Source organism: Vicugna pacos, chromosome 23, assembly GCF_048564905.1.
Source record: "Vicugna pacos chromosome 23, VicPac4, whole genome shotgun sequence".
Lineage (NCBI taxonomy): Eukaryota > Metazoa > Chordata > Mammalia > Artiodactyla > Camelidae > Vicugna > Vicugna pacos.
Genome location: NC_133009.1, coordinates 3,703,656 through 3,720,628, shown reverse-complemented (window position 1 = coordinate 3,720,628; position 16,973 = coordinate 3,703,656). Strand labels below are relative to the sequence as shown.

The following is a 16,973-nucleotide window of genomic DNA, read 5'->3' as shown; positions in this document are numbered from 1 at the left end:
CCACCTCCCTCCCCCCATTCCTCCCTTCTTCCGGTTCCCGCCTTGGTGGATTTGCCTTCTGGGAATTTCGTATCAATGGAATTCCACAAGATGTGGTCTTCTGTGGTCTGGCTTCTTTCACACATGATGATTTTGAGACTTGTCTGCGTTGTAGCCCGTGTTAGCACCGCATTCTTTTCATGGCTCAATGATAGTGTCTGGGATCCATGCATTGGTTAACGGACCTTTGGGTTGTTTCCATCTCTTGGCTATTCTGCTGCCAACAATCGTGTATTTTTGTGTGATGTACGTTTTCTGTTCTCTTGGAACAGCACTACTGAGTTCTCTGGTAACTCTACATGTAACTTGTGTTTTGGTTTTGTTTTTAATGGAGGTACTGGGAATTGAACCCAGGGCCTCCTGCATGCTAACCACACGCTCTACCACTGAGCTATCCCCCTACCCCGTCTACGTTTCACTTTTCAAGGAAACACCAGACTGTTTTCCATTTTCCATTCCCACCACTGTGTGTGAGGGTCCAAATTTGCACATCATCACCACGACTGCTGAGGATTTGCCAGGCGATCAGATCGCGAGTCCGTGGCCTCCCCGTTTACCAGAGTGGCAACCGCGCGTTAACAATAACAATCAAAGACTTCAGCAGGTACCTGAAAGGGGAGCGTTTATTTCAAGCCACAGTTGGGGCACACACTCCAAGGAGCCCTGGTGCCGCGGGGTGGGCCAGCGCCCCTCCCCACTTCGAGCGACCTCCAGCGCGGCCAGTCCCGCCCCTTCCGGAACTGCTGGGTGAGGCTGATGCGGTTGCACAGCGCCTAGACCTCATGTTTCTGCTGCTTCAACTTGGCCATCAGGTCAAGCTCCTCGGACTCCAGCTGGTGGATCCAGTCCGACAGAGCCTGGGTCTCCTTCCGGAGCTGGTCCTCTCCCATGTAGTCGATGTTCAGAGGCTTTCTACGCTCAGACAGGATGCGCTTTTTCACTTCACGCCCTGTCTGGTGCTTCCCCCGCTTCTGTTCTGCCATGGCCAGGTAACCCCCAAAATGGGCCCCCATGTTGGACAGAACCTTCTTCTTTTTGGCATCATCCTGAGCCCGCTTCTTGGCCTCTTCCTCTTCCTTCTGCATCTTCTCCACCACTTGGCCTGACACTCGCGTCCCTTCTCGGTTCTGAAGCGCTGCTGCTCAGCCCTCTGTGCCCGGCGCCGCGCAGGGAGCGATTTCAGGGCCACGAGCTCCTCTTCCTCCTCCTTTCACTGCTCACAATGCACGTCAGTGAGCGCCTGCAGCTCCGGCAGCTCTTTCCCCAGGAGCTTCCGGCGGGTGTCACTGAAGTCCGCACGTTCCCCTTCTGGGATCTTCGGCGGGGTCAGTCGAGGTACCACGGGAGGCCTGGCTTGTGGCACTCCTCTCGGGCTCTGCCGCCGGCGCCGGCTCCGGGGGCGTCCTCCCCCTCGGCAGCCTCCTCTTCTCAGGCTGCTCCTCGGCGCCCCACGCCTTGGTGTGACCTGAGGCCGGGTCAGCGGAGGTGCAGGCGGCGGGGCTGAGTATTCGTAAATCTATTTTTGTATCTGATTCCTTTCAGTATTACCTGATGGTCTTAATCAGGTCATACTAAAACTCCTAGTGACCTCATGCCAGAGGAATGAAAACATTTCGCATGACATCAACCTAATTTTACTGTGCTTTCTTATTACACAGGGCTCAGCTCTCTCTTCTAACAGTTCCAGATACTCCCAAGTCCTGCTTAGATTTTACCTTGCTTCTCTTTCTGTCTCCCAAGAATGTGTTGTGAAAGATTTTGCCATTCACTGTATTTCCTCTTCTCTTTCCTGCCCTCAATTCCCCTCTTTAAAATTATGTATTATAGTGGAGCTGTGTTTCAGGCAACTTGAAATATGAGACTAGAGAATAAGATACTGGAATATAAATTAAAGGTATAAATTGGAGACTCTTCTATTTAAAAAATTTATTTGAAACAATACAAATATATGTGATTGCTTCATGAGAGTTTTGGGAGAAACTTCTGTGGAGCTGGACAATAAAGGTCTTCCAGTTAAGTGAAACTTCTGGCTGTGAGTGATTCATTACCTTCTGTGAGTGATGATGCCTGTCCTTTGTACAGTAGGATGATTGTTGGTACGTGATGGTCACCCACTATTTTCTCTGTGATTCTAAACACCAAGACACTTTGAGATACAGTGTTAACAACATGTGCTGTGTAGCTCTGTAATGTCTGTCAATCACCTGTGAGTGTTTCAAATACACATAAAACTAGGCTTAGCAATAAACAAGTCCTGGGAAAATAGTTTATTAAAATTTAGCAAGTGAGACGTTCACAACAGACATGAATTTGCCAAATACATTTACTTTGTAATAATTTTAATATTGCATTGGAACTGGCTAGTCAGAAAGAGAGAGAGAGGAGAGAGACAGAATATGAATGGGAAAGAAAGGGTACTGTGGTGTGGTGTTTTTTACTATATAAATTGCTATTACAGAATAGTTTGATAATCCAATTTCATGATTATTCATTGTGAGTTTTAAATTTAATTTGATACTCCAAGCAATTGTACACATTCCCTCTCAATTCTAAAAACAGACAAAATAAAAACCAATGAGGAATATTATTATTGTTCTTTGCCTTTTTAGAATATGAAAATTAAGGCTCAGAATGTGGAAATGACTTGCCCATTTTATACGACTATTAAGCAGTCATAACTTTCAAAACAAACTACTCTTTTTTCCTCTGACAACTGCCTTCCTAATCACTGCTCTTATCTCCCATCATTTTAATACAGGAAAAGTAGATCATGCCATTCAGAAGTCCAGAATCCGTCCTTTGAAACACAAGTTCTTTTAGCATTTGATAGTCACTAGAGCAGACATAACCTGAGACAGTTAAAATAAGACAAAAGTAATATTTTAGGCATTTACAGCTTTACAGTCAAATCACATTTAAAAGGAAAAATTTACAGTCACTGATATGAAGGAAAACGAAGACAGAATGTTGCCACCACCAGTGAAAATTTAGCTTTGGCAAATACTCAAATATATTTGAGAGCTTAGTATCATTTATTTATTTTAAAGATGTTTTAACCAGGTGACTGAGCTGAGCTCCCTAAATGATACTTTATATCCTAAAGTTTGATTTGCTGCTCTCCTCTATCAACATTTCTACTCTATTTTTGAATGTAAACTCTGATGTTCAGTTATGATATTCTTAGTTTCAACCTGCTTGGGTGCATACTTTTGGGCTCATAATTTCTAATTTGCATCTATAGATGCAAGTTGAAGATGAAAAATACAGACTTCAAAATAGTTTTTATTTAAAATGTATGGGTAGTTATATATTTGTATTATCTAAGTAATTGCTTCAGTTGTCTATTTCATTAGAAGTGGACTGCACAACTTTCATTTGTATGTATATTTCATAATATTTGAAATTATTTCTGCATTATAGTTTAAACCAGGTATTACAGTTCATGTTAAGATTTATTGTTACTAAAAATTAGCAACATTTTAATATTATGCTAACACCACATAAAATTTACATCTTTGGCATTGCACTGAATTTGACAGAATCAAAGAGTATCTGTGAATAAGCCCTTCTTGTGGATTTCTCTTATTTATCCTGTGTGTGTATTTAAACAGACTAAACGTAACTGTTTGGCATTAAGGTTCAGAAACTATATTCTGACTAGCAAATAAAGTCCTTAAAGAGAACTAGTTTTTTTCACATTACAATTTCTCTTATAATTAATATTTATTATATAATGTTTCTAAAGAAGTCAAAATAATCCAGATTGTTAATTTTAAATTTTAAAGTTAGTTATACATATATTTGTAATACAAATGGCATGCACTAATTGCAATTGTATGTATGTGCTGTGTTAAGCGGTGTTGCAGGATTATTGGCAACCTTTTCCATAAACCAAATCTTGAGATTCATATACACTTGAAATGAAACTTTATAAACATGTGAAAGTACATGAATATTTATATATTATGCTTCTTAAGCTGCTTGGCTTACTAGTAGTGTCCTATGATGATGACTTAGGAGCAGAGGTATAAATCTTGTTAATTTCTACTTTTGGCCTCAGCTTGTGATTTTATACATAGAACAGAATAAACATACAAACAAGAGAAGAATTCTCTAATGTGCTGTTTTCCCGATGGCTTGTGTTTAAAGCAAATTCAAAAAATAAATAAATAAAAATAAGGTGAATTTACAATTGGCATGTTTATTTAGGTCTACAGTAAGATATTCTTATATTTAAATCTTCACACATTAACAATGTGTGTTAACGTTAACAATGTTAATGTGTTAACATTAACAATGCCCATTTGAAGTTACTGCTGTCTAAATAGTACTTTATTATTATTTTTCCTAAATGTATTGGAATAGTATTTAATATACAGAGTCAACCATATATGCACTTTAGATTAAATGCTAATATATTTGTATATATTAGAGCATAGTTTAAACAAGCCAATGAACACATGTATTATAAATTTATATTTTAACCTCACACATTAATTTTAACATATATTGAAACTAGAACTGCATTTATGGCCATTTTTTAAGATAGCACCTTTCTTCCAAGAACCCAGAACAAATTCTGGTGTTCTGTTCAGAATAACTCAAGTTAATCAACTCAACTGTTTTTTGAAGTGACTAAGAAAATGTATTCTATGGTTTTGAGGGGTGAAAAATTTTTGCCAGGAAGCCTAATGACTTACCCAGAGAGAACCCAACGGTTTGAACCAATAGGCAAATATTATTCTTATTGGGTTGTCTGTGTGGATGGATATTTCTTTTATTTCCACTAGGAAATTCACAGATTCTTAAGATGAGTTTTAAAGACTAACTTTCCACTATGCTTATTATTAAAGAGGAAGAGCTTTTACAAATAGATACTATCCATCTACGCAGCCTCAATCCTAACTCACTCACTACATTTAATGTTGATTAATGTCTTAGATATGTATCTCTTGGAAGCTCAGGTATTCTAAATTTTGATTCATAGTCTTCTGGAGACTCAATAGGTAAAATATATATTAATTTACTCAAGCTTCTAACAAAACAAGTTTTATGAGGTATACTATTATTTCCATATTTTAAAACTTTGAAGATATTTTTATTATTAAAACCATTATAAAAGTTACACCGATCAAAAACATATAATTATTAAAGCCTCTCAAAATACCTAAAAAGTTTGTTTCTCCATAATTAGTGTAAGAATCTAATATTCACTTAGAGGAGTGGAAAGAGTAATGATATAGGTTTTTAAAAAGACCTTATAAATCTTGAATGGTAGTAATTATTTTCTATTAATGCAAAATATATTAATATAAAAATAAGCAACAACTCTCTGTGGCTGAAGTTCTTCTAAATCTGCATGTTCTGAGTTACCACATAAAATCTACGTCAAGGATTACAGTGAACTCTGTCAGCTTTAAATGTGAAATTTTGCCAAAGTGAGATGATTATTTTTTAATTTATAACATGTACTTTTTTTTACTAACAATGCCTGATTTACACAGCATAAAATAAAAATAAATTTTTTGAATGACTCTGTTTTATTTGAGATAAATAATCTAACCAATTTGTATGACTTGAATTATCTTACTTGTCTATACATGTTAATTAAAGGCTACAACAGCAACAATTCACAGTTTTGTACTAAGTAAACACACATTTTTTTAAGCTGGTGGGTCTATTAAATCTAAAACCTTGACAGTGATCAAAGCAAACTTTCCAAAATGCATTTTCCCCCACAGGTTTGAAAGAATTTCAATAGCAAATTTACTTGAATCTTCTCCTCTTTGTGACTTGCCATTTGCAGTTGGTCCCTATTGCCTTTTTTGGAGTCCCTCAGTCTGTCAGGAAGATAATGGACAGTGTAGAGACTGATGGCCAGAGAGAGCATGGAAATTGGTGGGCGGCTCCACAAGTAAGGATGGCAAGGGAACCCGAACACTTATGATGTCTATTGGCAACTCCGGCAGGACTGTAGGAAAAGGTGTCCCTGCACACAGAATGGAGCAGATACGCCAGAGGCAAAGAATGGATTGTTCACCATGGAGAAGACCCTAACCTTGGGTATTAGTGGATTGTAGTGGGCAACTTCAGGCTGGAAGTTGTATACTGTGTAAGTGTGTAGGTACGTGAGAGAGAGAGAATTACTCCTGTCAGAGTTTTTTCCCTTGTGCTTTCCTATCAAAAGATGGACCTTGGTTAGGGAAGTGTTAGAGTCCCTGTGTTCCAGTCTTTTTGCTTTTTTGGTGGGGGGAGAGGGGAGGTAATTAGGTTTATTTACTTATTTATTTTTAGAGGAGGTGCTGGGAGTTGCACCCAGGACCTCATGCATGCTAAGCACGCCCTCTGCCGCTTGAGCTATACCCTCCCCTTCCCTGTGTTCCAGTCTTAATCATTGTGAGAAAGCAAGACAAGTTAAGATGTTATTATCTCTTAAAGACATACAGTGGTAGTTAACCATTACAGAGAATAAACAAAGCTAGCAATATAATAGCAAATCTAGATAGATGAGCAGATAGATTTATCTATGAACTCAGGCAAATTTGAGTGAATAAGCAATACATAAATAAGTACTAATTTATGAGCACTAGCCCAAAACTATACCAGTATATGAACAATTTGTAAAAGCATATGATGCACACAGTAAAGTAAAAAATTTTTAAACTATGAATTGAACTTATGTTCTGGTGACTGGTATATATGTGCTTTTTTAAAAGTTTAGAATAAAAGTATCTGCTATTAATATGTTTGAGAGGAAGAGATTATTTTGAATTGCAATTATTTGGCTATAAACCAATGACAAAGAAAGAACAAGAAAATACAATAGAGATTTAGGCATTGGAGACAGTGAGCGTGAGATGTATCTTCAAGCTGAGGGGCCACCCACCACCACCCCATCTTGGTGGTTCCTCAGGAGTTGAACAGCCTGGCCATCCTTCTCAGTGGTTCCTCCAGGAGTCCCAGAGCACCACCATCCCTCTGGCACCCGTGCCCGCGCCCCTCCCGTCCTCTTCCCGTCCCCGGGCAGAAGCTGCCACATTCATGGCCTATGGAGCCCTGCAGTCCACCCAGGTTGGGCGAGGCTACCGCTACTACACGTATACCGCCGAGCTGCTGGCCATCGTGCCGCACTTCAGGCAGAACCCCAACGAGCTCATGGTCACCTGGATCCTGCGGGTGTATGACCGGGGGGGGGGGCGCCGGCGCTGTCCCTGAATTCCTGGGAGCTGGCGCTGCTGGGCGACCTGACCGGCGATGCCGTCTTCAACTACCGCTGCCAGGCCCTGCGGGGCGGCTGCCGGACGCTGCTGGCCTGGCTGCTGCTCTCCCGGTGCCAGCGCTGGGAGTCCTTCCTGCACTTCGAGGCCACCGGGCTGCCCTTCCGGTCCTGGACCACCATGGAGGAGGGCATCCAGCTGGTGTGGGGGCTGGGCCTGCTGGCCTGGATCAACCGAGAGCCTCCCCTGCCCGGGGAGCCCGAGCGCCCGGCGCCCGAGGACGTGCGCTTCACGCAGGGGCTGCCGCGGCGCCTGCTGACGGCGGCTCCCTCCGAGCTGCGGCTCTGCTGCTCAGCCTGCTGGTCAAGGGCATGCCGGTGCTGGAGATCCGGACCATTGCCGACATCGGCCTGGTGTGGCGCCAGAGCCAGCCCGGCCGTGCCAGGCTCATGCTGGGGCCCGACCCGACACACTAGGACCTCACGGGCTGGCTGCTGAGCCACGGCGCGCCCAGGGAGCGGGCGGACAAGCAGCCCACCAAGGTCTTGCCGGAGCGGCGCACCAGAGGCCAGGCGCAGGCGCAGCCGCGCCGCCTCCGGGCGGGGGAGGAGCAGCCCCGCCTCCCCCGGGCTCCGACCAGGCCCGCGCGGGGAGCCGCCCGTGCCCGTGCGCCTCAGGTCCCGGGGTCCAGCTGGTGCTCGGAGCGGGGAGGGAGGCTAAATCCCAGGCGAGCCGACAGGCAGGGAGCAGGGACATTGGAGGGGAGGCACAAAGCCTCGGCGAGGCCTCCTGTGTGCCCCCGATGGGCTGAGGGACGGCCCCGGCCACCCTGTGGGGCTCACTGGCCAGAGCTGGGGGAGAACGGGCTCCTGGCTGAGAGCTGCTTCTGGATTCGGGGAGAGTCCGCTACATTGCAGTCTGATGCACTTTAACCCAAGGGTGTGGGGGAGTCGGTACCCACCGCTCGGCCACACGGGCCGCCAAAGCATTACTGGCCAAGAGGGAGACCCCGAAGCCCACAACATGAAAGCACCTTGACGTTTGCACCCTTTCTCAAGGTTTTATTAGATGCAGTGTTTTAGCCTATTACTTTATTTTCAGTGTGGAACGTGTGGGTTTTAGGAAGGCTCTTTCCCCTCTTGTGGTAGTTTTTCTCTTGAGACCTTTTTTTATGCAAAGCCTTTTCTCTTTTTAAAGTGCCATTCGCTCACCTGGGGAAGGTGCAGCCGGTTTTTTCTGGTTCCTCTAGCTGGGTGTGTGGCTGGAGTGTCTGCGAAATGCCTGGGTGAGGGGTGCTGGGGCCCAGAATCCCAGCTTGGTGGGGATGGACAGCCCAGGCAGGCAGCGCCAGGCACCCATTAAACACCTGGCATGTCCCTAAAAAAAAAACACACAGATTTAATATCCCATTTCATTTTAATTTTGATCCTTTGGCCAATATTAAATTTATTATTATTTTATGTTAATGCTGCTTCTGTTTCTTCTTTTGTTTTGCTTTGTTTATTATGGTAATACTGATTATTTTTACTAATTCTCATTAGTCTGAAAAGAATAACACTCATTGACTGATGATTTAAATTTTAGAAACAGGATACTGAATCACAGACTTCCATTTCTAGAGCTCAGTGTTCAAGCTAAAAATTAGAATTCAATCACTTTGAAATTACAGAGGAAAAGTATGTGGTATGAATAAACATAAATGTTTAAAAATCCAGAAACTGGAGAAGATTTTAACTTTAGACAATATTTCAGTTAACTTTCTAATTCATATAATCCTAGAAGAATATCCAAAGATTCTGTATAGCTAAAGAAACGCCATCCTTATAATGGGTTAAATTGCATTTGTGAAACTATTGCTAGATAAAAGTTATTTAATATTAAGAATTTTTGGCTTTAGATATGATACACTTTTTATTTGACTAGGCAAATTTTAGTTTGAATGAGGAGTTTTTGCTTGATAATATTTGGTGCATTAAGCTTATTAGAGGCAATAGAAAAGAAATTGATTAACTTTAATTGTTAATTACATTTTCAAAGTTAGGCTTTATGTATAGTTAAAACTTACATTATGTCTAATAGATACACATGCAATTTAAATAATCTAACATTACAAATACACTTTAAAAATATGTGTATACCATGTATTTTTTAAATTGGAATAGCTGTTAGGCATACAGTTTTGGCTTAAATATGATAAAGCATCATCTAGAATATTTCCTGTATTATAGATTATATCATTTGCTGTATCTTAACCACATTAAAAACATTGTCTCTATCTTAGAAAATGTGGTTTGTCAGTCTTTGTGTGGATCAAAAAATAAGTGAAAATGAAGTTAATAAAGTATTAAGTAATAATAGGAGAAATACAAATGTATTGAAATGTATGGTTATATAGGTATAATATTAAATATTATTATATAGAATTTTTTATGTACTTACACCCAAAAGGAAAATAAGACTTAATATATATGGTATTTATATCTTCTAAAAATTCTTTGTTAGAAACAGATCAAGGAGCAGGTATGAGTAAGACTGATCAAAGGAGCCTGTTTCGCCTGCTGAGTTGTTCCTATTTAAGAGTGATTCTATCTGTCTGCTTCTTGGAGTCTCAGAAGTGTTGTAATCTACAGAGGGAGCAAAGAAATTGTGAACCTTTTGAAATTACTTAAAATTTCAACAAAACTGGAGATAAATGATCACTTCTAATTGAATACACACACATATATACATATATATAATAATTTCTACCAGTAAAAACATAAATTAAAACTTTATGAAGAAAAAATACTTTTGTCAGAATGTGCTTGTAATTTGTTTACTGGGGCACTTATTTAAGAATCTTGATAGTTCTGTAGATTTAAATACAGACCACCTCTTAATCTAGGAATATTTAAAAGTCACATTTCTGGACTTTTTAAAGGAAACTAAGTTCTTCATCAGGATTTGATGAAGTTACAAAGAAAAAAAGACGTGGTTTGTTGAAATTTAAAAATAACAACTACTTTCTTTAAGAATCAGTGTAGTCTGGTGTAATCTCATTAGAGAAAACATTCCCAGATGCTGAAAAGTTGTGTCCAAGTCAAAAACTTTGACTAGAAGAAAAACAGGGGGAAAAAATGCAAAATCAGGGACAGCTGGTATGTTGTTTTCTGGACTTATAAAGACTTTCTTGTGGTAATCATGAGAGGTCCCAAGTACTTAGTATATTTTATTTGAATTATGGAATTAGTGGCTTGGTCCAAGTCACATCTGGAAAAACACTGCTGCTCTTCTACAAATACAAGTTTAAACAGTAAAAATGTCCACAGCCTGTCCATTGAATTAAGGTCACCATAACTACATTTCAATTAAAAGCATGTATCATTTCTGTGACTGCTCAGTTTCTGCTATTTTCAAAGTCTCACTCTGCTTGCTAGGACTGGAATGCATTAGACAAGACAGAGGAATGTGGAAATCATTAGGCTGAAATACAGATGGAGGAGACAATATCTGAGGCTGTTGTCCCCAGAGGAAAAATCATGCCAATTTTTGTGCTGATATCTTTTCAGCATCCCAATTAGAGACAGTACCTTTAATGTACAGTTTTGTTCACAGATCATCATTTGATACATCCTTTAAAGCACACAGGAGACATATCACACTCTGGTGTACTCCACACGACTGGTATGCCTAATGAAGTAAGCATTCTTACACCAGACTGGTGCAAGCCACAGATGTACATGTAACTCCAAAATATCAATTCATAAGCCTATCACATCTTCACAGGTTATTTTGCTTAAATCTTCTTTAAAACTACATAGATAGGTGTCTAGAGTCACATTCTTAATAATCAAAAAAAGTGTATTTTAGCCATGTCTTTTATAAGAAATTAAACACCTTTCACAGAAAGAATTCAAATGAATTATCGGGGTTTATTTTCAAAACAGTAAATAGGCATTGCCTCCAATTTTTTAGGTGAAGACGTAAGGACCTCAAAGTGACTGACTGACTTAAGACAGCGTGATGATAGAGAACGTGATGAGATGGACTCAGTACATAGTTGCCATTTGTACACAGGTGCAAAATTAGTGTAATGACTGCAAGGAAAATAAGCATCATCCACTGTGCGCAAGGCAGGGTGGCCTTTAGGAAAATCACTGGAAATGCCAACAAAAGGCAAAAGTCTCTGTCTCTTTTCTGTATGTCTTTGGTGTAATTATGTGGGTACCTTTCTGTGGGAAAATAATAGCTATTGGCATTACCTTCGGAGCTGTTCTGAGGAAATAAAGTAGCAATGGCTAATGTATTTGGCACTTGTTCCATTCTTTTGGCCTAAATACAATTTGTATGAGGCAAAATTGTTAACATTACTGGCAAGGTAAAATCACAGCATGACTAGGATGTTAACCATTCAGTAATGCCCATTGGTTCCCAGCCACTGGAGTAGCTGCTGAGAATACTGAGATGAATCGATCATTTTCCTCACCTTCAAATATGTTATAAAAGCTAAGATGGGAGATATATAAACAGCAGCTACTATACAATATAGGGAGTGTGATGATACAGTTGGGTTTTTTTGAAAGCTAAAGGGAAGGGCCTACAGCAGGAAAGACTTCTCAGAGGAGAAAATAGCTAAACAGTGGAGTAAAAGAGAAGCGATGTAGGGAAAGATGTCAAAAGTCGGGGAGGATGGACATGGCTGTCAACTAGGGACTATTCTACAGGTTTCAGATATAAATGTGAATATGCATAGTACCCATTTTCTACTATTAATAGAGGATAGAAATGATTATAATATTCAGATTTTATTTAAAAAGTTAATCACTTTACTCAAACAAGACATTTTAGACCCAAATTACTACCTATAATATTAATACATTTGCTCTCATTATTTGTTTATTTCTTCTGATTTTAAATAGCATGTATCAATTATAAAACATTTTTTGGAAAAAGTTAGAGATGTAAACAGACACAAATCAGATCAACCATCTTACAATAAACTCTATTTCATAAATGCAGTCAGAGAGTTTGACATTTATGATGTAGAATAATTATTTTAGTTACAATTAAACTAACAGGAAATGCCAAAACAGTATTATTAATTCACAAGGAAATTATTGGTTGTAATATTTTATCAAGGTACTTTCCATCATATTTCTCTGTATAGTGAGAATTGTTTCAAAATTATAGTACTGACAATTGTAAACAGATAAAAATGTTAAAGTGAATTAATTTTCTTTTAACTGTAGTAGAATCCAGTAATAGTTAATGGTAGGGGAAAAGGTAATTATAAAAATAAATCAGTGAAAACCACCTTCAATACTTTCAAATTCTTGTCTATAATGTAATATATAGTATTTGAAGAACAGCAGGTTACAAAAGAAACTACAGAAATGTCCGTGCATTTCAAGGGATCTGTAACAAAACTGACCTGAGAATTTATTTGCTTGTCCACCCAGATTGTTCAGATATATTCTTGACACAAAGCAATTTGTATCTAGACTTGGCTATTTTATTGCTATTGGCCACTTACTGCCTTGTGTTTATGATCTTTTGACAAATCTTCACTTTTTTAAAATTTTCTAGTAACTTTTTTTCCTTCTTCAGTTTTATTAGGCAGAATTCTTACAGTTTGACTGCACATACACATTATGTTTCATGTAAGTACATATATACAGTATACTGCACATTGTTTTAGTTTACATGTATGTACTGATTATTGTTTCTAAGAACAGATTAGAGCTTTAGCTTTTTAAACTTAGTTATCAAAGGAATAAAGCCAACTACAAAATGAGAATCAACATAGTGCAGTGATCCAATCATAAGGGACAGTCAAATGTGCTTACATATATTCAAGAAATCAATCATCTTAGTTATAAATAATAAGTAATTCATTTATGTCCTCATTATTTTTGTTATTATTTTTTAGACACATCCTCACTTCTTGATGATTCATTTCTCTGGATCAGAATACATACAATGATATATTTTCTTAATCTCACAAAAATGTTGTCTTGGAGGCTAAAATGTATTTTGTGACTCAGTGCATTCTCCCCCTGACCACACAAGGATAGCATTGCATTTGTATAATATGCAAACTGTTTTACTCAAAATAATCATTTGGAACAAGATTCAGAAGGGGGCAAGTATTTCATTCATTCTTGTAATTATTTATGTCTTGTCCTATCCTGAAAAGGATCCAAGGAAGCCTATATGAAAGCATATAATAAGACATAGCGAACTAAGCTGTGCAAGTGAATTGAAGCAAAAGGGAAATAAGAGTAAGATATCCTACGAGTCTGCAGAGGACAACACATCATGAAGACATATCCTGCCGGAGATGGGTCACAGGCTTGGCTTAAGCTCCCTAATTGACAGCCTCAGAGGGGAAAATCTCCAATCTCCATTTTGTGATAAACAGGGTCTTTTCAGAACAGGAAATACAGATGAGCAGCACAGGATCCTAGCATGGAGACCAGAGAGAATTGTATGCCGCCGTTACCACTCAACTCTGCAGAGCAACAAACTCAACAGGAACAAAACAGAACTAACTATCCAAGAACAGCTTCTTAGAAAGTTCCACCATGACTTCAGCACGGGCATGTTAATTTACAGTTTAGTAAACCCGACCGTTGCACTTAGGTCCAGATTTGTCACTCCGCTGGGCAAGCTTTATCCAGATGGATGTATCATGTGTTCTTGAGATGTGATTGAGTAATTGAGCAATTACTCAGTTGTGTAATTGAAACCAGTAAATATTACTTCTCTAGACCACGTTTTTGATTAGTATTGAGTGGAAGGAATTTAGTGTTAAAAATAAGAGCTAAACATTGAATTTAATTTTTTTTAAATTAACCAAACAAGGGTAGGATTTACACAGTCAGAAAACTGCCATAAGGGCTTAAATGATCCAGTCATTTCCCAAGGCTTCTACATTAGGTCCCCACCACTGGTTTGGTGAGCTCTGGCTATACAAGGCGTGTCCACACTCATCAACATCAAAGCTGTGTTCAAAGTGCTTTCATAGAACGTTTTCTCAGTGACTGTTACGATATCTGAAACCTATATAGCAATGCAGGGCAGATTCTAAATAGAATCTCCATAACTCACATTTCTTAAGATTTATGTAAAAGATATCATGGTTATAAGCTATTGCTTCTTAAGATCAAAGAGAATTGTTTTATTTATTTAAAAAAAATTAGTAGCACTGAAGTATTGTTTTGTAATTTTCCCTGTGTAACTTGAAAGAGAGAGTACTGGGGTTGGACTCACAAATACAAATATATTTACCACAGTCTTCAGTCCTCTTTCCTTCTCCTATTTTCATGTGTGTAGATCTGCTTCTGAAAGTTAAATCTTGAAGAGGTCAAGGTGATATTGTCGTATATGCACAAGGTCTTTAAGATAAGGGAGAACTGGGAGGCCGAATACCTAAAGGAGTTTTATCTTAATTAAAAAAAAATTGCAAAAACTCTACTAAAATTGATGGCAGCCAGTTTTTTCTTTGAAATCCCAACTTTAGAAATCAGTAGTTTGGTTGACAAGCCACAGTTTGTTGCTTGTTACTGGTCATCAGGTCTATGGAAGGTGTGTGGATTTTAGGGACACACAGTTAAGCATAAACCCACCTGGAGTCTGGGGAAAATATCCACTTTTATTGTAATGAACACCTTGAACTTGCAAAGCAAATGGGCCAAACTGAAATTCTATGATGCAAATAGCAGCAGTGACATTCCCTGTGTTGGTTATAATACTTCAGTTCCTACAAGCTTTGTCTTCCTCCCCGATGCATCACATTTCACCATTGCACCAAATACTAGCATTTTATTTTTATTTCTCAGTAGTGTGTGTTCAACCTAGTGTTGGCCATTGAATTAGTGCAGACTAGTAGAATACAGGCACCTCTAAACTGCTGAGTGCATACTGCATGCTTTACAGCTGCGTAAGTCAGCCTCAGTGATCATAGTGACGAGGACTTCATAGTGACAACTAAACATGTGATCTCAATCCTTACCCTTCGCCACCTAAATTGAGAAGTTCTGCTTTCTGAGAAGACAGTGATGATTGCTTTAAAGTGAAGAAATTCAGAATAACCATGTTTGTTATTAGCAATGTACTTTTAAATTATTATTATAAATCTTGGTGACCATTATCCATGGGAACGTCCAGTACCCTTTTAAAAATAGTGTCCTGTTACATCCTGTTATAGGAAAATTAGAAGATTTCATATATTATATTTGTGATTATTGATATGGATAATAATAAATTTTGGAGTGTCAAACTTCTATCCTAATTAATAATAATTTGGAAAACATAGGTGATAAAATACATTTGAGATATGAGTTATTAAAACTACTACACCTATTTGAAATATTAACATTTGTGGGATAACAATATTATTTGAATACTAACAAAATGTGGTTTTGGGTATACATAATTTTGGATTAAAGAACAGTGAAATTATGTATCATCCTCTTTTAAATTATGTTGTTGTGTTCTTAATAATATCAAGAATATTTTCATAATTAAACTCTACATTTCTAAAAAATTTTGAAATGTAATTAACAAGTGTATGAAAGCTAATGCTCTGTATCTATTTTTCCCCATAATTTTAGTCATGATTTCATTAGAGAATTTACAACAAGCTATAGGGAAGTTTCTAGAGGGCTATCACAATTCAATGTATATGGGGTAAGAGGAATTTTATTATTTTCCTCTGAAATAAGTAAATTTATGCTTTTAAAGTATAGATTTTTGCAAAGGATAATTGCCAAAAGTTAACTAAGTACTAGGATGTGTAAGAATCTTACATTTATTGAACAGATTGTTTTTTGAGGTTAAATGATAGTATTTCCCTTTAAGTCACATGGTCTTGAATCTATTTGGAGTGATTTAAAAATTCTTGCTTATGAAACATTTTATTTTAAAAATATTTCATGTGGATGCAAATTTGTTTTTCTTGAGCTTCAGCCTTTATGTTTTGCCTTCCTACCAACCGCCTCCTCAATCCCTTTTTAATAAAAAGAGAAATATATGCATGTTTGTTGTGGCAGCATGGTGTTATGTAACAAGATGTTTTTGCTTAGTGTGTTGGAGCATCTTAACTGTCATTTAGATGAAGACTGAAGGGAATGAGAAAGTATAATTCAGTCACTAGAGAAACCCAAAGTTATTAAAGCAAACACAGTAGTTATTTCTGCCTTAAACCTATCCTTGCAGTTAACGTCCAGGTATGAGTTAAGCATATGGTATGTTTTAGCACTGCTAATCCTTGAGCTACATTAGCTGTACATTCTCTGTGATTTTTAAATTTGAGGCACATCAATAGTCAAGGAGAATATCTCAGTATTTAATCGGTAAAGATAATTTTTTCCTGCCAGATTGACACTAACACTAAAATTGACCTCTTTTAAGAGTGGAGGAATCTCCTTCTTCTATCAGTCACCTTCTTACTAGGCTAAAGCACTTGTATTCCATGCATTCATTTATTTATCAGTTTATAAATAAAACATTTATAACACGACTTCTATATATTCCATACATTATATTAGGCTCTGGGAATAAAGAGGTGAATGATAATTTCAATGTCTAATGGGAGAGACAAATGCACAAAATATCTTTATAGTATCTTGATAGATGCTGTATGTAAGAGTATACTTGGTGGAGTATGAGATATTATTGGGGTCGGGGGATGGGCAAACTCATCCCAAGAAAGCTTCCCAGGCAAAGACAAAGTTA

The 16,973-nt window shown here is 38.3% G+C and overlaps 2 pseudogenes; one reads left to right on the top strand and one right to left on the bottom strand.

Moving 5' to 3' along the window:
* Positions 1 to 667: 667 nt before the first annotated feature.
* Positions 668 to 7,082, bottom strand: LOC102526875 (troponin T, slow skeletal muscle pseudogene; annotated as a pseudogene).
* On the top strand, positions 6,517 to 8,067 carry LOC102527134 (uncharacterized; annotated as a pseudogene).
* Positions 8,068 to 16,973: the final 8,906 nt, after the last annotated feature.